Source organism: Mustelus asterias, chromosome 5 (assembly GCF_964213995.1).
Source record: "Mustelus asterias chromosome 5, sMusAst1.hap1.1, whole genome shotgun sequence".
Taxonomy (NCBI): domain Eukaryota; kingdom Metazoa; phylum Chordata; class Chondrichthyes; order Carcharhiniformes; family Triakidae; genus Mustelus; species Mustelus asterias.
In genome coordinates, this window is record NC_135805.1 from 37865887 (window position 1) to 37889039 (window position 23153).

The window sequence follows — 23153 nt, forward strand, 5'->3', positions numbered from 1 at the left end:
AAGCCCCCCCCCCCGGCCTTAGGTGAGCGGAGGCTCCCCAAAAGGGAAGGAGCAATAAGGAGATTTAAAACAGGCTGGCTCCACTCAGGCTGGTAGTCAGAAGACTTCAGGGCTGACTTGTGCTCTGTAGCTGCTGAACGGCACTTTGAGCACATTGCCAGAAAAGGGTGATGGTGACGGAAGACTGGTCTCGGTGAGATTATTATAGTTTCAAGTCAGGATGCGGACAATGCATTCCAGCTTTTGTTACTTTCAATACCATATCCAACATCTTCTGAATCACATTCTCAGCAGTGCTAATCGACAGCACGGTGGCACTGCTGCCTCACAGCACCAGGGACCCAGGTTCAATTCCGGACTCTGGTCACTGTGTGGAGTTTGCACATTGTCCGCGTAGGTTCCCGCCGAATGCTCTGGTTTCCTCCCACACTCAAAAGATTGATTGATTGATTGGCCATGATAAAGTGCCCCATAATGTCAGGGAGACTAGCTGAGTAATTGCGTGGGGTTGCAGGGCCTGGGTGAGATTGTTGTCGGTGTAGGCTTGATGGGAGGAATGGCCTTCTTCTGCATTGTCATGATTCTATGATTCTGCATGATTATTTCTGGTATGTCTCTGAACTTGAGATGCTGCCAGATGATCGACTAGTGAAAAATATTAGCAAAACTAGTTAGTGGCATCTCAGCATGATAATGCATCAGCATGAGTATGATTCCCTACAGTGCAGAAGGAGGCCATTCAACTCATCGAGTCTGAACTGACTCTTTGACAGAATAACTTAGGCCCTCTCCATCCCCATAACCCCGCACAGTTACCATGGCCAATCCATCTAACATACACATCTTGGGACACTAAGGAACAATTTAGCATGGCCAGTCGACCTAACCTGCACATCTTTGAACATTGGGAGGAAACCGGAGCACCCGGAGGAAACCCACGTAGACACAGTGTGAATGTGCAAACTCCAGGAAGTCAGCCACCCAAGGCCGGAATTAAACCCGGGTCCATGGCACTTGAGGCAGCAATGCTAACCACTTTAGAAGAATGAGACATGATCTCATTGAAATATATAGGATTTTTAAGGGGCTTGAAAGGGAAAATGCTGAGATGTTTCCCCCTTGTGGGAGAGTCTAGGACCAGAGGGCACAGTCTCAGAATAAAAGCGGCCCCAATTTCAGACTGAGATGAGGAGGAATTTTCCCCCAGAGGGTTGTGAGTCTTTGGGACTCCTTACCACAGAAAGCTGTGGGAGCAGACTCCTTGACCGGATTTTTACTGTCCCGCCCACCATGGGAAATGTAGCGGGCAGGACACAGACCATGCAAAGGTCTGTTGACCTCGGGCGGGATTTTCCGGCACAGGGCAAACTCGACCGGAAAATCCCACCCCTTGTGTATATTCAAGACTGAGATAGATAGATTTTTTGATCAGCAAGGGAATCAAGGGTTACGGGGAAAGGGGAGGAAAGTGGAAGTGAGGTACAAACAAGTAGTTTTCAATTCAATTTGCTTGTATAAGGTACTGAAAATGCTCGACGTAGGAACTCCATGATTCATTTTCTCCATTGAAAGGATGCATGGTGCCTAATTGACCCTTCATTTCTCTTGCAAGCACCAGTGCTCGCCTCTCAGTACATATTTTTTACCTTGGATACTGTTGATTTGATGTATTTTTATTTTCAAATAGCCCCAGCCACTTTTGAAGAGCTCACAGTGTTGTAACATCAGAAACACAACAGTGAAATTGCACACAGCAAACTCCCCTAATCAATGTTGTGATAATGACCAGATAATCCATATTCTAATGATGTTTATTGAGGGGCATATAGAGAGATATCTCCCCTGCTTTGCTTTGTGATGGTACTCGGAGATCTTTTCGATGCACCTGGGGAGGCATGGTGGCACAGTGATTAGCACTTCTGCCTCACAGCACCAGGGACCCGGGTTCGATTCCCGAGTCTGTGCAGAGTCTGCACATTCTCCTCGTGTCTGCGTGGGTTTCCTCTGGGTAATTCGATTTCCTACCACAGTCTGAAAGGCGTGCTGGTTGGGTGCATTGGCCATGCTAAATTCTCCCTCAGTGTAACCGAACAGGTGCTGGAGTGTGGCGACTTGTGGATTTTCACAGCAACTTCATGGCAGTGTTCAAAAAGAACCAAAAATAATACAATACAGGAACAGGCCCTTCGGTCCTCCAAGACTGCCCTGACCATGCTGCCTGTCTGAACTAAAATCCCTTATCCTTCCAGGGACCATATCCCTCTATTCCCATCCTCGTCATGTATTTGTCAAGATGCCCTTTAAAAGTCACCTGTGAGCCTACTTGTAACACTAATAAATAAACTTTAGAAAACAAGTGGAATCACTGCTTAATGTTTCACATGGAAGGTGGCAGCAGTCCCTCAGTAATGTACTGAAGTGTCAGCCTAGAATTTTGTACTTAAGTATCTGCAATGGGACAGTGAACCCACAACAATCAGACTCAAAGAGGAGAGTGTCACCCACTGAGCCATGCATGACACCAATCTAAACTTGACTGATTTTATTCCCACTTATTTCTAGACCAAATATGCTGCACTGGCTCAACTCCAGCCCTGTGACGTGCTTTTCACATTTAATGAAGGGTCCAAAGACTGCCACTAGAGCCTCCGTTGTCTCCTTCAACATCTTTCAGCAGTCTAAGGTACATGTCATCCCAGATTAATGACAAGTTTGGAGAATTGTTTGAGAATTAATTCCTCTTTGATATTGATCTCTCAGTTATTTGATAGCCTTCTCTGATATTCAATAACATTATCATTTGTAATAAAAAATGCAAAATATTTGTTTAATCTTTTTACCTTACCTTCTACAATCTATGCTTCATGCATGATTCATTCTAGCCGATTAATTTTAAAATGCGGTTTGGTTTATGAAAGGCCTAAAAATTCCCATTTATATTATTGGTTTGTGTATTTTTCATGCCCCCCTTTAGTTTATGTAATCTCCCTTTCCTTCCCAGTACATTTTCAGTTTTCCTTCTGATTATCTTCAGAATCCTATTTTGCATCAAGTCCCACTGCCCCGTTAGCATCTCAATGGACTGTGAGTGTGTTTTTTTTAAAGAGTGAGTCCAAAGATGTGCGGGTTAGGTTGATTGGCCATGCTAAAAATTGCCCTTAGTGTCCTGAGATGCATAGGTTAGAGGGATTAGTGGGTAAATATGTAGGGATATGGGGGTAGGGCCTGGGTGGGATTGTGGTCGGTGCAGACTCGATGGGCCGAATGGCCTCTTTCTGTACTGTAGGGTTTCTATGATTACTTCTACGAACACGCAACACGACTCTAACCTTCCACACACCACATAGCCTCTTTTTTCCGTGCACAGATATCAGAGATCCTGAGTGCTTTGCTGTGAAGAGTAAAAAAATGACATATTTCATTTGTGATTCCACCGTGCGATTGGGAGCCCAATTTGAAATAAACCTTTTTTTGCACTGGTAACTCAGGAAATGCAGTGAAAGGCAGGCTGGAGATAGTGACTCCACAAGCTGTGCTTATTTTTTTAGCATTCATTGTGGGCCAGGAGTGCTCCACTGGGCCCAGTAAAAAAGTCTTCAGTCCACCCCTTATAACCACAAGTCTCTCCACCCTTCTGAATGGCAAGAAGCATCCCTAAGGTTCTAGCCTTCCACCTTTAGTATTTCCATTGAGTCGCCAGTCAGGTTATTAATTTGTGTGGAACATGGAATGCAAAATGTTCATGAGATCCTGCTATTAAGATCAACAAGGTTGCTGCTTTCTGGCTCCATATTATTTAGCAGTTTCTTGAATCAGCTGCACCCTCCTGCCTCCCTGTAAACACAGGGAACATTAGCTCTGTCTTTGTTGACCTACATTGGCGCTTGATCTCTAAATGCCTCTGTGGTGATTTGTGTTGATTGTCTCTTGAAGGGAAACACAGCAGAGTAGGGGTCACATGACCTATGTGGCCAATTGGGACTCAGAGTGTGCAATCACCACAGGGGGTGGAGTCCACTCTTAGGAAAGAGACACGCAGGGACCTAAATCCAACCAAGCAGCTGCCGTACAATTCTTCTTATTAATATATCCTTTGATATTTCTAATGAAGTCTGTGAATATGCATCATTCCATCCTCAAGTTTATAATTCTTTTTCTTTGCTTAAAGCTCCTCCATTCCTTTGCCTCTCCATATCTCTCCAAGTTCCCTCACACCCAATTTAACTCTCAGGTTCCATTCTTCTGACTCAAAAGATTTGTGAATTTTCCCCTGGCTTTGTCCACCATTTACATTCAGCCATCTTTTTAAAAATTATTTTACAGGGCGTGGGCGTTGCTGGGTAGGCCAGCATTTATTGCCCATTCCTGGTTGTCCGTGAGAAAGTAGTGGTGAGCTGCCTTCTTGAATCTCAGTGAGAAGTTTAACAACACCAGGTTAAAGTCCAACAGGTTTATTTGGTAGCAAAAGCCACAAGCTTTCAGAGCGCTGCTCCTTCGTCAGGAGCAGCGAAGGAGCTCCTGACGAAGGAGCAGCGCTCCGAAAGCTTGTGGCTTTTGCTACCAAATAAACCAGTTGGACTTTAACCTGGTGTTGTTAAACTTCTTACTCTGTTTACCCCAGTCCAACGCCGGCATCTCCACTTCTTGAATCTCTGCAGTCACTGAGGTGCCATTCATCTATTAAGGTTAGGGTTAACTAAATTCCATTAATGTCTTTGACTCGCCATATTTCTGTCCTTAAAATCTACTTTTCTGAACAAGCTTTTGATCAACCTTTATTTTGGCTTTGAATTTAATTTCCTGAATCCTCTATAAAGGCACTAAATTCATGATATAAATGCACTTGGTTCTCATTGAAGTGTTAAAAGTTATCGCACGGATTAGCAGCTTACAAACATAATAGAGCAATATTTTCATCCACACAAGTGAATGAATATAAAATAAATTTTTTAAAAATATATTAACATCAATACATTGAGAAAACCATAATAAGTTACTGACAGTTCATAAGAAAGTTCTGGAAACATATGGTCAGAAACTGGTCACACTGCACATAATTTTATAAAACTATCCCTTCAGAGTACCATGACAGTCCATTAAACATTGAAAGATAGAAGATAGGGGCAGGAGGAGGCAATTTGGCCCTTCGAGTCTGCTCTGGAATTCTTCACGACCATGGCTGATCGTCCAACTCAATAGCCTAATCCCGCTTTCTCCCTATAACCTTTGATCACATTCACCCCAAGTGCTATATCGAGCCGCCTCTTGAATACATTCAATGTTTTGGTATCAATTACTTCCTGAGCTGATGAATCCCAGAGACTCACCATTCTTTGGTGAAACACTAAACACCTCTCCTCATTGTTGTTTCCATTCATTTCATCACACTTGAGGTTTTAAAGGAGTGGTTTGGGCAAAACCGCATGCTTTACATTATTGCCTCAAGCCAGAATTACTCCTCTGTTATTTTTACTCTTTAAACATTAAAATAGCATTTAGCACTACTCTATAAAGTCAAACGGATTTCACAAATGTAATGGTCTATATCCCCAATAATACAATCGCTTTGCAAGTCTGTTTTCAGTGCAGAGATAATTCAATGGAAGAAAATCATGCTTTCTCCATCAAACAAGCGCTCCTGGTAATTATACCATTTTGATCTTTTAACTAAGTGAAGCCAGCAATTTAATGTTTACTGCATCATTGTAATTTGTATTTTTTAATTTCAACTCTGCCTCTGCAAAATTGACAAATTTCACAGTTGTAGTTATTTTCCCCCTGTTCACCAGGGAGAAAATCCAAACTATATTTTAATGAGCTATAGGGAAAGAAGATACAATACAATTAAGCATTACGTGGGATTTATGAGGCATGTTCCAATTTAAGATCTTAAATTTGGTTTAATTAAAACAGAACTTCCTGTTGAGATGCAGCTCCTGCTAGTTATTATGTGAGTCATTTTCTAAAAAATTTGCAATTTGGTTTCCCAGCTTGTACACTCATCATGTTAGAGGGCAGAAGTTGATGCTAAATTAAACAGCTAACTCTAATGTACTAAGACTGGAATGGTGGCACAGTGGTTAGCACTGCTACCTCACAGTGCCAGGGACCTGGGTTCGATTCCTGCTTGGGTCACTGTCTGTGCGGAGTCTGCACGTTCTCCCCGGGTCTGTGTGGGTTTCCTCCGGGTGCTCTGGTTTCCTCCTACAGTCCGAAAGACGTGTTGGTTAGGTACATTGGCCATGCTAAATTCTCCCTCAGTATACCTGAACAGGTGCCGGAGTGTGGTGACTGAGGGATTTTCACAGTAACTTCATTGCAGTGTTAATGTAAGCCTACTTGTGACACTAATAAATAAACTTTAAACCAGCTGGAGCATGATGTATTTATTCCAATTCTTTGCAGTCTGTCGTCAACAATCACCCACTTTTCTAGGCGAATATTCATAGAATAATATGACACAAGAGGAGGAATTTCAGTCCATTGAGTCTGTGCTAACTCTTCCAGCGAACTGTCTAGTAACTAGACTCTAATTCGTCCCACATCACTGCTTTTTCTCCATATTCCTGTCACTAGTTTCCTTCAAGAATTTATCCAATTTACTTTTGAAGGCTTTTGCTGATCCTGATGCAAATGGATCAGCAAGTCCATCATCAGTGGTGGACTTTCAGATCCACCACCATCCATGGTGGTGGATCAGGAAGTGCATCAGGAAGTGCACTTCCTGATCCACCACCGTACCAGGCAGTGCATTTCAATCCTAAATACCTGCATTAAAAAGGATTTTTCTCATTGTTGTCCCCAAGAAGCCCCCTAAAGAAAGTTCCCTTCTCCAACACTGTTGGGCCCATCTTGTTGCTTCAACATGCCTTTGTTAGGAGTGGATGATGCAAACTGGGATCTGCATTGCCCAATTTCACTATCCGGACTTCAAATCAGCTGATTGTGTGGTTTGACATCAGGATAGGAGGTGCTTGGATACAGACAGTACCATATCCCATATCAGTGCAGTAAGTTGTGCGGGTCACATGGCTGGTGGCCTGTGATACTGCTGCCCTTGATGAATGGAGGTATGTTTGTTAGGCCCTGCTAGAAGCAACACAACACCATTGAAATTCTGATCGCTGTCATGTTCAAATATCATTTAAAAAAAACAAAGACCAGAAGGGATCATGCACTTTAAACTCATGAAACCTGTTCATGAATTGTCAATAGGTTCACAAGTGCTCTATAGTTAATTCGAGCACCGGATTGCAGCAGCAGAACCGAGCTTCTCTGTAGGATATGATACATCTACTACACTGTGGTAAGTGATTGAAGTGAGATTATTGCTTGTTCTCGTCCTCCACTTCCTCTGTGGGCTACCTTGTTAATTTGTGTTTGAAATGTGCTGCAGACTGCTTTGATTCGATGTTAAGTGGTCAGTCGCAGTAACAACATGGAGACTGCTTAATCTTGTAGATTGAGAGGTACAGTTGGTTTCAGATTTCAGTTTTCCATTGATTGCAATGGAAAGGAAAATCAGGCTGAGTATGAATGTCACCCATTTTGCTCGAAGGACGAGTTGACACCCAGTTACAATGAAGCAATCCTCCATTGCGAAGGGAGTTGAAGTGGCAAATGAGTGAAAGTTTGGCTGCTGGAGGGGGTGCTGCCACTGTTTTAAGTCCGAATCTTGACAGCTCAGTGTCAACCCCTTTGGGGCATCATGGTAGCACAAAGGTTAGCACTGCTGCCAGGGACCCAGATTCCATTCCGGCCTCGGGCGGCTGTCTGTGTGGAGTTTGCACGTTCTCCCCATGTCTGCGTGGGTTTCCTCCGGGTGCTCCAGTTTCCTCCCATAATTCAAAGATATGTGGGTTGGGTTGATCGGCCATGCTAAATTGCCCCTTAGTGTCAGGGGGATTAGCAGGGTAAATACATGGGGATAGGGCCTCAATGGGATTGCTGTCAATGCAGACTCGATGGGCCGAATGGCCTCCTTCTGTACTGTAGGGATTCTATGATTCTGTTCTATGATTCATACATTCAGAAGCCAAAGCGTAGGTACACTGAAGCTCATGTTGTGACAATGATCGTGCTAAAGCATACCTTTGGCACTCTCAAACAATACTTTAACTGCCTGTGTCTCTTTGCCCGCTCCCCCCATGCATCCCTCTGCCCCCTGAACCTCTGCTGTATGAACATTGAGGAGGATAAACAGAATGATCAAACCATCCCACAACAGAATCGGCTGCAATATCCTTAATGAAGATGTGCATCTCAAAGCACTCATTCCGCACATTTTTTCTATAATTTCCACAATTGTAACAAAAGTAACAAATGAATTAAATCTCAGGTGTTGCTGGTCTGGATGGTATCTTTCCCTATCTCACTCATTTTTCTTCCTTGTTCCTTACATATTCTCCCTTGCTATCTTCTTTCAAATCTGTTTCATTTTATCCCTTCCCAAATAACGTGCCAAGTCTCAGCAAAGCGCTGTTTCTTACTTTAATAAGTAAGCCTGTCATGGATGTTATCAGCATAATCTGTGGCCATGGTTTTCCCCTGTTCCCTTCCCTTGAATGACCTGTGCAACCATTGCCTCTTCAGTACTGGCCATGCTATTGCTGTAAATTGATTAAAGTTTATTTATTAGTGTCACAAGTAGGCTTACGTTAACACTGCAATGAAGTTACTGCAAAAATCCCCTTGTCACCACACTCCGGCACCTGTTTGGGTACACTGAGGGAAAATTTTGTATGGCCAATCCACCTAACCAGCACACTTTACAGATTGTGGGAGGAACTGGAACACGCGGAGGAAACCCATAGACACGGAGAGAACATGCAAACTCCACACAGACAGTGACCTTAGCTGGAAATCGGACCCAAGTCCCTGGCGCTGTGAGGCAGCTGTACTAACCACTGTGCAACATGCCGCCCTTAATTGTGCTGGGATTTTGGCAACCTCGATATCCTGGAGGTTCTACACACTCTGCATCATTGGGTATTATACCATGTAGTGCACAATGCATTATTGTCAGGGCCATTAATTTACAATGACTGCATCAAATCTAATAGCATTTTGATTACATGGTTTTTTTTGCTGGTGTTTGGAGATCATAAATCAATGCTTCCTTTGTTTTATGCTCGTTTACCTGGGTGCGCAGTCATTTTTCATTTCTTCAATTAGTGGCCAAATTTTGCCCTATCTTCTCGCTGTCTTCTCCCAGGAATCGTATTTAATTTTACAACCTGTCTATATGCTTTCCCTCCAATGTGGATTCCCGCATTTGATTAGTGGCACAAAGCTCTGTGTGTTCTTCGAACAAGTCAAACTGTAGCTGTTCTGTTTCTTTCTAGTTCATTTTTCTACTGCGACATTTTATTGGTGTCCTACCAGAATATGTAGCCTAACTCCAGAATATTAATGTGCTTCTCCTGCTTCTCTGATTCGGAAACTCGTTAGGCTTTAAGCAATATAGAATACAAATTCTCATACTGTAGACAACACAGGAACAACAAATTGACACCATATGTAAATGTTCAACTGTTGTTAATGTCTCATACAAAATAAGCCCCTCAGGATTGTTGTGCTGCTTTGCTTCAAAGTTAATCTTATCTCTTTGATCTTTAATATTATCTAGATTGAAAATCAGACAGTGAAACCTCAAATCCAGTTACCAAGCAAAGAAATCAAAATTATTTAAGTTTGGTGGTTCCATGTGTTTTGTCCAGTATCTATAAGTTTTTAAAAAAGTTTATTTATTACTATCATAAGTAGGCTTATGTTAACACTGCAATGAAGTTATTGTGCAAATCCCCTAGTCGCCACACTCCAGTACCTGTTCGGGTATGCTAAAGGAGAATTTAGCATGGCCAATGCACCTAACCTGCACATCATTTGGACTGTGGGAGGAAACAGGAGCACCCAGAGGAAAGCCACGTAGACACGGGCAGAATGTGCAGATTTTGCACAGATAGTGACTCAAGCTGGAATCGAATCCAGGCCCCGGGCATTGTGAGGCAGCAGTGCTAACCAATATGTTCATTGGTGGTCGCTGATTTTTCTAAATGGAGACTCCAAGGAATATGCATTAATGTAGCCCCATACTGACATTAGAAAACACTGAAGACAGTGTAAATCAGGGAAGGATAGTTAGACAATACGTTGATTAAAAGTAGGCAGGTTTAAATACTCAGTCATGAATATAGCAAGCAATGGAAGATTACAGAAATGTGCAAAATATATAACAACAATAATCTATATTTGTACAGCATCTTTAGCAGAATAAAACATCCTAAGGTGCTTCACACAAGCTCTATAAAGCAAAGTTTGACACTGAGCCCATGTAAGATATTTTAGTAGATGGCAATAAGCTTGGATAGAGGAATAAGGAGCATCTTCAAGTAAGAGATTGAGAAGAAAGGTAGAAAGGTTTAAGGTGGTACATCCAGAGTTTGAGCCCCAGGTAAATGAAGACATGACCACCAATGGTGGAGTTAAAATCCGAAATGCAGAAGAGGCCAGAAATAGAGGAGTGCAGAGATCTCAGAGGGTTGTGGAGCTGGAGGAGATTGCAGGGATAAAGAGCGATGAGGCCATGGGGGGATTCGAAAAAAAGAATAAGAATTTTAAAATTGAGACATGTATGAACATCATGGTATTTTTAATCTAATGCGCCATTGTATAGAATATGCACATTAACCATATGTGTAACTACAGTTCAGGGCGGCACGGTAGCACAGTGGTTAGCACTGCTGCTTCACAGCTCCAGGGTCCCGGGTTCGATTCCCGGCTCGGGTCAATGTCTGTGTGGAGTTTGCACATTCTCCTCGTGTCTGCGTGGGTTTCCTCCGGGTGCTCCGGTTTCCTCCCACAGTCCAAAGATGTGCGGGTTAGGTTGATTGGCCAGGTTAAAAATTGCCCCTTAGAGTCCTGAGATGCGTAGGTTAGCGGGATTAGCGGGTAAAATATGTGGGGGTAGGGCCTGGGTGGGTTTGTGGTCGGTGTAGACTCGATGGGCCGAATGGCCTCCTTCTGTAGGGTTTCTATGATTTCTAGGGGCCCTACTTTACCATTTTGATTCTCAGTGCTGGGAGGACTTGAAACTGGGAGTGTTTCAGTTCCGACTTTTAGACCCGTTCTGAGGCGCCCCCATACGCACTCTGCCTGCAAAAATATCACTGATTCCGAATCGCGCTGCACAAGCCTGTGGGTGGGGCTTAACGTGTCCGAAACCCTGCAGCTCCAATCAGAGCCTCCAACTGTTAATGTGCAGAAAAAAAATTATAGACTGCTGTTCTCCTCCCACATCCCAGATGATGCCTCCCTCTGGCCCCCACAGACATTGCCCCATCTCCCACAACATTACTGACCCCCTTAATCCCCCATCCCCTCCGCCACCCAGACCGATCACGGGCCCTTCACCCCCCTCTCCCCCCACCAATCTCAGTGGCAGCGAACCCCCCTTCCCCCGGACTGATCTCAGGCAGAGTGGCAGCAGACCCCCCCCTTCCCCTGCCCACCAATCTCAAGCAGAGTGGCAGCGGACCCACCTTCCCCCCCGCCCCCACCGATCTCAAGCAGAGAGCCGTTGGACCCACCTCCTCCCTCCCCCCCCCCCCCCCCCCCCCCCCCACCAATCTCGAGCAGAGAGCCGCCGGACACTCAGCACTTACCTCCTCACTAACCCTCACTGGCGGAGTGCCCGAATATGACTGATATGGAGCATGTCTGTTTCGCGCCAATTCCGGATGGGCAAACGCGGTGGTAAAGGGGGAAGTGCCAATAAAGTTGGGTGTGCAACCCATTAAGTCAATTTAAATGCATGCAAATATATTTAAATTGACTTAATGAGCTGCACGCCCAACTTTACCGGGTGCGGTCCGATCGCAGCCATTTTCGGGCCTCGGTAAAGGGGGAATCTGCGCGGAGGTGGGCGCAAATCACGCTACTCGCCTCACACCTGACTTTACCAAGTTTACGCACCTGAAAACAGGCGCAATGCAATGGTAAAATCGGTCCCAAGGTGTCTAACAGTTTTGAGCTCGATGAAGAATAATTAAGAGTCGGAAACATTACAATGAGTTTGAATCTTAATGCAGTGAGGATGAAGGGGAGAAGGGAAGAAACAGAAAAGGGAATAATTGGAAATTAGCTGGTGAAAAACCAGGGAAATATCAGAGCAATGAAGAATGCACAATTACGAATTCTACTAATGTCATCAACACAGAGTCATCAAGCAAATAGAACATAACATAACATAGAACATAAAACATTACAGCGCAGTACAGGCCCTTCGGCCCTCGATGTTGCGCCGACCAGTGAAACCAATCTAAAGCCCATCTAACCTACACTATTCCAATATCATCCATATATTTATCCAATAACCATTTAAATGCCCTTAATGTTGGCGAGTCCACTACTGTTGCAGGCAGGGCATTCCACGCCCTTACCACTCTTTGAGTGAAGAACCTACCTCTGACATCTGTCCTATATCTATCACCCCTCAATTTAAAGCTATGTCCCCTCGTGCTAGCTATCATCATCCGAGGAAAAAGGCTCTCACTATCCACCCTATCTAATCCTCTGATCATCTTGTATGCCTCTATTAAGTCACCTCTTAACCTTCTCCTCTCTAACAAAAACAACCTCAAGTCCCTCAGCCTTTCCTCATAAGACCTTCCCACCTTACCAGGCAACATCCTAGTAAATCTCCTCTGCACCCTTTCCAATGCTTCCACATCCTTCCTATAATGCGGCGACCAGAACTGTACGCAATACTCCAAGTGCGGCCGCACCAGTGGAATGACCAAAAGCCAGGTCAAAGAGGTGGGTTTTATCAAGGAGTAAATGGAGTGAATTTCAATGTTTGCGCCTCAGTGCTAACGGTGTGGTGAAGAAGAGTTTTGTGTATCTCGTCTTATCACATTCAGATTATGTTCCAATGTTTTACAGAGAAAAGAAAATTGGCACCAAGTGAGGATGAAAGTTAGAAGAGACAAAATGAGAAATGACAGAGTTATGGGAGAGACTCTCAGTCCCCCTGAGCCTTTGGAGAATCAAAAGATAAAATATTGCATTCCTCCATTAAAGGGGCAAAGAGGAGATGGAGTTTTGGTGTGACGCAACCTTGTTTTTCTTCTGGTTTTTCAATCCCTTCCGACAGCTGTTCCCATCTCTTTGGACAGTGTCCAATTTAGAGTTGCTTCCATTGCTGATTGCATCCTTTGTTTGCTCTTCATCATGCTGAGTGTACTCTATAAACCGATAACACAAAAACCCTCAGGCAGTGCAACCTGTGGTGCTGGGTTACATTAGAGCAAGGATTAAATGAGAAATGGACTCAGAAGCAGCACGAAAAACATTTCTATTTTTAACACCCGCATTCCACACCTGTATCCCCTACAGCACAAGATGATCACCGCTACACCAGAGTGCCATTCTACAGTGATGTTAATGCAACTGCAGTTACAATCTAGCATGTGTCACCCCGCAGCTACACCGAGGCTCGCATGGCAGGGTCTGCAAATTGACTCCTCTCATTGCAGGAGGACAGTTAATAGCAGGCCAGAGATCAGGGCAGTAGTTTTCCCATCCTCGATTGGACAGAAATGTCGGCATGATGCCATGAAATCCTGCCTCCATGTCCTCCCTCCACCATCTTCCTGAGGACAGGAGAGGGGGCAGGCCCCAAACAGGCTCACTCCTGTTAAAGGAGCTTATTTTTTTCCTCTTTATTCTTTCACGGGATGTGGGGTGTCACTGGCGAGGCCATCGCTTGTTGCCCATCCCTAATTGCCCTCAGACTGAGTGGCAGTTCAGAGTCAACCACATTGCTGTGTTATTCTGGAGTCACATGGAGGCCAGACCAGGTAAGGACGGCAGATTTCCTTCCCTAAAGGGACATTTACGTAATTGAGTCCACATTCAGAAAGTTTATTCATTTTTGGAGAGGTGGCTGGAGATCAGCAGTTAGTCGGTTTCAGACCAATTGCACGGAAGGAGACAAGAACCATGAAATGGAGGTGGGAGGAATTTTACATGCAAGTAAAATGGATTTGTCAGAATATAACTTAGTTCAAGTTCAAACTCTTCCTGTATTGGAGTTAGCCTTTGATAACTGAGCAGTTTTAAATTTATGTTTCAAACATATCTTGACCAGAATGGCTAAAATGATTATATTTGAGGGGATTGCTTCTTCTATATGCTAGGTCTGTGAGAATGATGCACATTTAAATAGTTCATCTCATTTTCCTGGGAAGAAATTTATTGAGTACAACCATTGATCATTTAAAATGCAGCACAACTCTAAGGATGATATGAGCGATGTTAAACTTGACTAACCTGGGTTATGTTTAATCCAATCTTCTTAATTGCTTCACAAACTGAGAGAGCACATTACTTCTGCTGACCTTTGAACCTGGGCTTCCCCTGGATCATTGGCAGGATATCAGGTAAGAAGGAGGCAGACTGACTGTGCTTACTCTACTAGCTCTCAGGATAATGAAAGGTCAACTGAAAACAGGAAGCACGTTTGACCAGAGAAGGATAATGAAATTGTAGAGTCAGTTTCAATCGTGGAACCAAAGCAGACCTCTTAACGTATCCGCTCTGGGGTCGGCCTACATTGGTTCCTGATTTAGACCATAAGACCATAAGATATAGGAGCAGAATTAGGCCATTCAGCACATCGAGTCTGTTCCGCCATTCAATCATGGCTGATAAGTTTCTCAACCCCATTCCCCCACCTTTTCTGAGTAAGCTTTGTTCCCCTTACCAATCAAGAACTTAGCTATCTGTGTCTTAAATGCACTCAATGACCTGGCCTCCAGAGCCTTCTGTGGAAATGAATTCCATAGATTCACCATCCTCTGGCTGAAGAAATTTCTCCTCATCTTGGTTCTAACAGGTCGTCCTTTTTTCTGAGGCTGTGCCCTCGGATCCTAGTCTATCCTACTAATGGAAACATCTTCCCCACATCCACTCTATCCGGGCCTTTCAGTATTCTCTAAGCTTCAATGAGATTCCCCTCTCATTCTTCTAAACTCCATCGAGTACAGGTTTTCATGAAAAATGAAAATGAAAAGTTTGAAGTAGGAGAAGTCCTCAAACGCTCCTCCCACGTCAAGCTTTTCATTTTCATTTTTCAATTTCTGACTCGTGTCTACCTAACTGACTCGTAGACTCACCTTCCGGCCAATTAAGACCCGACACATGGCAGGTTGGCAATGGAGGCGCAACCATGACCCAGATTTGAACTCACCTCCCGATTCCCACCGAGGAGAGAAAAATCCAGCCTCAATCCCAGGAGATCAGTGATTTCAGTGATCTTGAAGAAAAGATTTGCCTTTGTGTAGCCTCCTTCACAATCACATGTTACACCAAAGCACCTTACAGCCAATGAAGTCTCGAAGTGTTGTCATTGCTATAACACATGAAATGTAACAGCTGAACTGCGCACAGCTTTGGCAGCATTCTCTGTGTGGGATGATGGTTTGCATTTTGATGGTCAACGCTGTGTTAAACATCACTTTGTGTGAGTCAGAAGCCTCGGCTTGGCATTGCAATCTCTGCCATGTCCCTTCAATCTGTTGCATTGGCGACAGCTAAAAACAGTAGGCTGAAAAGTTACAGGATTTCCTGGTCTCTTGGCCCTCTTCTCAGCCAGCCATTATTGCTTGCCTCTTCCAATGCTCTTCCAAACATCTGCATCAAATTCCACCATTTTGATATCTCATTTGTGGGTGTCTTGTAGCAGAGTTATGAGCTCCCACGGGGTTATGACCCAGTGGCCAGTTCACCATACACCAGGTCTTTCTTTCCAATGACCATGGCCAAGTCAGTGCAAATATTGTTAGCTTAGAAATGAGTGCATACTGATGGAATTAACATGTCCAGACTTCTGATAATCTTGATAACCTTGTTCTGCTAAGAGATGTTAAGACAGCAAACATGGAAACTCTTTCGCCTTTTCTCCTGCCTAGAATATGTTATCCAGGTCTCACTACTGTAGAGGAGTGCACTGAACATAAGAACATAAGAACATAAGAAATAGGAGCAGGAGTAGGCCATCTAGCCCCTCGAGCCTGCCCCGCCATTCAATAAGATCATGGCTGATCTGACGTGGATCAGTACCACTTACCCGCCTGATCCCCATAACCCCTAATTCCCTTACCGATCAGGAATCCATCCATCCGCGCTTTAAACATATTCAGCGAGGTAGCCTCCACCACCTCAGTGGGCAGAGAATTCCAGAGATTCACCACCCTCTGGGAGAAGAAGTTCCTCCTCAACTCTGTCTTAAACCGACCCCCCTTTATTTTGAGGCTGTGTCCTCTAGTTTTAACTTCCTTACTAAGTGGAAAGAATCTCTCCGCCTCCACCCTATCCAGCCCCCGCATTATCTTATAAGTCTCCATAAGATCCCCCCTCATCCTTCTAAACTCCAACGAGTACAAACCCAATCTCCTCAGCCTCTCCTCATAATCCAAACCCCTCATCTCCGGTATCAACCTGGTGAACCTTCTCTGCACTCCCTCCAATGCCAATATATCCTTCCTCATATAAGGGGACCAATACTGCACACAGTATTCCAGCTGCGGCCTCACCAATGCCCTGTACAGGTGCATCAAGACATCCCTGCTTTTATATTCTATCCCCCTCGCAATATAGGCCAACATCCCGTTTGCCTTCTTGATCACCTGTTGTACCTGCAGACTGGGCTTTTGCGTCTCATGCACAAGGACCCCCAGGTCCCTTTGCACGGTAGCATGTTTTAATTGAAGATGCAGGTTTGGCAGTCTCACAGTTTTGTGTCCTCAGTCAGATTGTAGTTGTTCTACATTCTCTTACTCAGCGTGGACATAACAGAGTTTTCATGATGCATGTATGGATTACAGCATTGGGTGACAGATTGCTGGTGATTGTGGAGCCTAGATATATGAAGTTATCAACAACCTCCAGCATCACATTGTCAACGCTGATAGATGCCAGTATGGTAATAGCCTGGACCAAGACATTTGTCTTCCTGCTGCCTTTGGTCAAACCAAACTCTTTACAGGCATGAGGAATAAAAACAGAAAGTGTTCGATAAGCTCAGCAGGTCTGGCAGCATCTGTGGAGAGAAACCGAGTTAATGTTTTGGGTTTAAATGGTCAAATTGAGCAACTTACAACAGGCAGAATAATTTTCTCCGGCAGCTTAAATAGACCGCCTCTGCTCACATGCTCATACACTTTGTTGAAGACTAGCAGTCTCCTTTGTTAACAGCTTATCTCTTTCAGCCACTGGACTGAGAAGGTTATGCCAATTCTGGATCTTCCAGTTCTGAAACCACACTGCGATTCATGGGGATGCATTCAGACAGGATCTGCAGTCTGACCAGGGCAAATACTTTTCCCATGATACTCAGAAGGGAGATGCCACGACAGTTGTTGCAATCACTGTGGTCGCCCTTGCTCTTGGACAGGCTCCCAATCTTTGCAGCTGCATTTCCTGAGACACTGCCTGCTCCCTCCAGCAGAGACAGTGATGTTCATGCAGATGCTGCAGGAGTGCCTGTTTCTCTTGCTCAATAAATTCAGGAAGTATAACATCAGCAGATGGTGCTTCACCATTGACAAGCAAGGCAATATGTTTGCTAAGCTCCTCCACTGTGGGGTCGGTATCCAGCTGTACCATGGCAGGTAGACATTTCTTGGGTCTTGGGCTTCTTTGGTGACTGTGTTTTCCCCAGAGTACAACTCAAGGTGATGTCCCCCCCATCTCTCCAACTGTTTATTGCACTGGAATCCAAAGCAATGCAAAGCACAATGTTTGGCACCGGCTTGGTTGCAGGGGTTGTTGGAGAGATGACATATATGGGCGGCATGGTGGCACAGTGGTTAGCACTGCTGCCTCACAGCGTCTGAGACCCTGGTTCAATTCCCGGCTTGGGTCACTGTTTCTGTGGTGTTTACAAATTCTCCCTGTATTTGCATGAAATTCCATGAATGGTCCACCTGTAATGTGGAGATGCCGGATATTTTTTCTGCTCAGCGATTCTGCGTTGTCATATGTCACGAAGGCCGCCTTGGAGAACGCTTACCCGAAGATCAGAGGCTGAATGCCCATGACTACTGAAGTGTTCCCTGACTGGAAGGGAACACTCCTGCCTGATGGATTTTAACCTGGTGTTGCGAGACTTCTAACTGCATCAATCTTTAACCAGAGAATCCTCATCTGTGTACAATTTTCCTGCATTTGGAATCCTGAAAACCTGAGATGAGAAGAGCTTGATCGAGTTCTGCATTCTCTTTGATGCTGAGGTGCTGGTGGTGAGAACCTCTAGACATCTGCTGGGACCAGTGGCCCCTTTTCATATGAGGGAGCTCCAGATCTGCAGCCTTAAACTCTGTGAACTTTATCTTTCTTGTTATATAGCCTATCCCCAAAGCCCATCTCTGAAAAAACTCTATGGGCGGGAATTTACAGCCTCACTTGTCCCGAAACCGTAAAATCCTGCCCGAGGTCAACAAAACTTTACATGTTCCGCCCCTTGCCCACTCCAATTCCCGTGGTGAGTGGGGAATTAAAATTCCAGTTTATCTGTTTGTCCTTTGCGTGTGTGTGTGTGCATGTGGATGAATGCTAGGGTATTTTTTTAAAAAGGGATAGATAGTTGTACTTCCAGAGCGTGTACCAGTTCTTGCAACTTGTTTTAATCACTAAGTTTTGTTTTATAATAAATCAATCATTCTCAATTTATTGAAAGGAATCTGGTTAAAATCTCTTTTATTCTGGGTCTAACAGCAGTGAAGGTAAATAATTGGCCATTTTGGGAAGTGAATTAAACCTTTAAAGTAATGGTGTGACAAACTATGCACTCCTCCCATCCCGGTCGTAACAACACTTTTTTTTCATTTGCATAAATGCTGTGTCATCAGCACCTAATGCAGCAGTGGCTTACCAGAAAACTATGGATGCAGTGACAGAAAAGAACGGGCTATGTTTTTTTGTGATTCTACCCACAACATCTGAGTCCTTACCAGGTACTCAGGGTATGAAACAACTCATCCCCTATAGTTTATTGGATTCAGTTGACATCACCTTGGTACAATAGCTCTCAAATTCCTTTTGGTCTTTAATTATCATTATCTGTCTTTTTTGGAATATATCAGCAACCACTTCCACTCATCATTCAATGCTATGCTCTGCTATGCTGATATTTCCACTTTACATTCATCAACTTTCTTCAGATTGCATGCCCTTAGTGCACATACCCTCCAGTTCTTTCACAGAACAATGACTGAATCACTATCTTGTTCTCCTCCATGCCCTTCAATACAGCAATGAAAGTTTAGCTCCTTTTAATTCTTCAGAAACTTAGAGGAAAATCCTCAGAATGGTTACACATTGAATGCACCAGTTCATGGAACATTATGGACCCTTTGTTCTCCTGACCATTTTTTCCCCGGCATTTTTAATGTGACTGAAAGTGCTCTCATTAATCTCCTGCCATAGATAGAAAAGACGTTTGCCTTTTCTTCTGTCCATTAAATGGCACATCTTAATCTGTTCCATATACACCAGTCCTCGACCATCTAGGGAAAAAAACAGAATCACCCTCCATTATATTTGCACAACAATGTACATAAATGTCAGCAACATCACTCCTTTCAACATTCCCCTCAGCCAAACAGATGAACGATGCAGCTCAAATGCTAGAATGTTTTATTATTAAAAATGCATTGCTCTGGATTGAATGCCTGCTACAATGCTTTCATGTTGAAAAAAAAAACCCTGGTTCACTTCAGGAATTGGAAACTACCATCCATTACCCAGTCCAACTATACCTTATGGTGAAAGGATAGAAAACAGAGAATGGGCATAAGTGAGACTTATACAAGCAGCAGACAGTGACTAGTGGAGTGCCACAAAGGTTTGGTGTTATAGAGTGTCATGGTAAATATCTTCCTCTTTGAAACAACAACAGAAAATGCTGGAAAATCTCAGCAGGTCTGACAGCATCTGTGGTAAAAGAATGGAGCCAACATTTTGAGTCAGGATGACCATTCCTCAGAGCTGTATTTTATCTTTATCTTCCTCTTTGAAAGTGTGTATTGATGTCTTTAGTGGGTATGGGCATGCGCGAATGAGGTCATCGGTAGCGCACGTTTTAGTAGTTTTAGTCTTACCACGAGGGACCTGTATAACTAGCTGCCTCCAGTTCTGAGTCCATGCTGGACTGTATTTTGATATTCTTATAAGAAGATTGAATATCACAACGCGTTCAGCAAACCTTTTGTGGCCAAGTTACCACATCTTTTTGGCAACAGGAATGAGATGATAAATTGAGACCATACACTAAGAGGAAAGATGAGCTGATATGCAGGACGGTTGTACCATTTGGATTTCCAGAGTAGTCTTCCCACCCCTTGGTCTTTCACAAGTCTTGGATAAGGTTTATGAGGCTCACCAAGGTGCCTCCTGAATGAAAAGTTTAGCCAGGTTGTACGTTTTGGAGCCTAACATGGATCAGGATTTGGAGGACAAGGAGAAATCCTGTTCTGTGCGTCAGTTCAACCAGATGATGGCTCCACTACATCCATGGGAGTAGCCTGATCATCCATGGTCTAGATTCCACGTGGACTTTGCAGGGCCTTTGATGAGTCATGTGTTTCTAGTCACCATGGACGCGCATTCGAAGTAGTTAGAAGTACACATCACGAGCAACATCACAGCTCCCATTACTGTAGAGAAGTTATGCCAGTTTTTAGCAACTCATGGTTTATCAGATTCTCTTGTTTTTGATAATGATACGAATTTACGAGTGATTTGTTCCAAGGGTTTATGCAAATGAACGGAATACGCCATGCGCCTTTTCATCCAGCTTAAAATGGTTTAGCAGAGGCACTGAAAGAACGACTGAGGCAAATGGCGGATGATGCTTTGGGAACCAAGCTCTCACAGCTCTCCTTCCAGCATCGTATCACACCACAAACAACAAGACTCTTACCAGCTGAAATACTGATGGATAGGAAGCCGAGTCTCACCCGGATCTGCTACATAGAGACATAGAGGTTTACAGCATGGAAACAGGCCCTTTGGCCCAACTTGTCCATGTCGCCCAGTTTTTACCATTAAGTTAGTCCCAATTGCCCGAGTTTGGCCCATATCCCTCTCTACCCATCTTACCCATGTAACTGTCTAAATGCTTTTTAAAAGACAAAACTGTACCCGCCTCTACTACTGCCTCTGGCAGCTTGTTCCAGACACTCACCAACCTTTGAGTGAAATAAATGCCCCTCTGGACCCTTTTGTATTTCTCCCCTCTCACCTTAAACCTATACCCTCTAGTTTCAGACTCCCCTACTTTGGGAAAAGATGTTGACTATCTACCTGATCTATGCCCCTCATCAGTGTATAGACCTCTATAAGATTACCCCTATGGCACATATGCTCCAGGGAAAAAATTCCCAATCTATCCAGCCTTTCCTTATAACTCATACCATCAAGTCCCGGTAGCATCCTAGTAAATATTTTCTGCACTTTTTCTAGTTTAATACTATACTTGACATCTAAATGTCAAAACAAGAGTGGGAAGGGGACAGGAAAAGCAGAATGAGAGACATGACTACCATGTTAAGGGCAGACATGGCATCCTGAGTGTCTATGCAAGGAACTTTGGCAGTAACTAATGTCGGCTGCCTGGAGTTATTCTCAATCAAGTGGTACAGTGTCTTTAGCAGTGAAGCTGACCAATGGGAAAGTTGTTCGCAGGCACCAGGATCACATTCCGTCATCCATGCCACGATTTGGAGATAGCAAAAGTTCCAGATAACACAGTAGAATGAAATGCTGCTGTGGATATTTGATAGGAAGTCGTTACGGTTGTACACGGATTTCCAGTGAACTCCACTGCAGATAAGGATGACGGATATTCGATACTCAACCAACTCCTGAAACTACAAGTCCAGCTCCACTGAAGCAGGTCTCACCAGTGTCTACAGAGTCACTGGTGCTGTACTCCGCAGACCACAGTGTGGTCGCAAAGCTCCTGAAAGACTGACGTATAGTTGAGACAAGAATTTCATTGTTTCTTTCCTTAAAGGGGATGAAAATTAAGGGGAGAGAAGGTTTATAAAGTGTTATAGTAAAGTGTCATTTTCCTATTTGAATATACATACTGACTCTTAGTGGGTAAGAGCCTGCTCAATTGAGATCATCGGTAGCATGGACTTTCACAGGTTTAGTCTTACCACAAGGAACCTGTGTAATTAGCTGCCTTCAGTCTGAGTCCATGCTGTGCTGCATTTTGACACTTTTATAAGTTAAGAAGATTGAATATCACAACGCATTCAACTACCTTTTCGTGGCCAAGTGACTACAGGGGGTCTCCGAATATAGACAGGTTAAGTGAACTGGTAACAAAATGGCAGATGGAGAATAATTTGGGGAAGTGTAAAATTATTCACTTTGGTCGTAAGATGAACAAAACAGAATATTTTTCAAAAGGTGAGAAACTTGCAAGTGTCAATGTTCGAAGAGACTTAGCTATGTTTATACAAGGAATGCAGAAAGTTAGCATGCAGGTGCAGCAAGCAATTGGGAAGGCAAATGGCATGTTGGCCTTTATTATAAGGGTATTGGAGTGCAAAAATAAATACATCTTCCTATAGATGTATACGGTTTTGGTAAGAGCACATCTGCAGTACTGTGTGCAGGTTGGGTGTACACACTTCTGAATGGATAAACTTTCATTGGAGGTGGTAGAGCAAAGCTTCACTAAATTGGTACCTGGGATGAGGGGGTTCCCCGATGATGGGAGGCTGAGTAAATTGGGCTTATATTCTTTGGATTTTAGAAGAATGGGAGGCAATCTCATTAAAACTGTTTCATATTTAAGTGGTTGCAAGATTGCTTTAAGAGCCAATCACATGATTTGATGGTGATGTCACTGGGATGTTTCACAGGCTCCTGCTTCAGTTTCTACTAAGTACAGGCAACAGCTCCTACAATAAACCTGTTGTTGTTATTGTGAATCTACGTGTGCAAGCCACATCTTTTGCTTTTTGTTCAAAACCCACAACCACAAACAGAGTTAGGGCATTACAAAACATACCCAATTCTGAAGGGGCTTGATAGGGTGGACTCTCAGAGATTATTTCCACTGGTCGAGGAGCCTA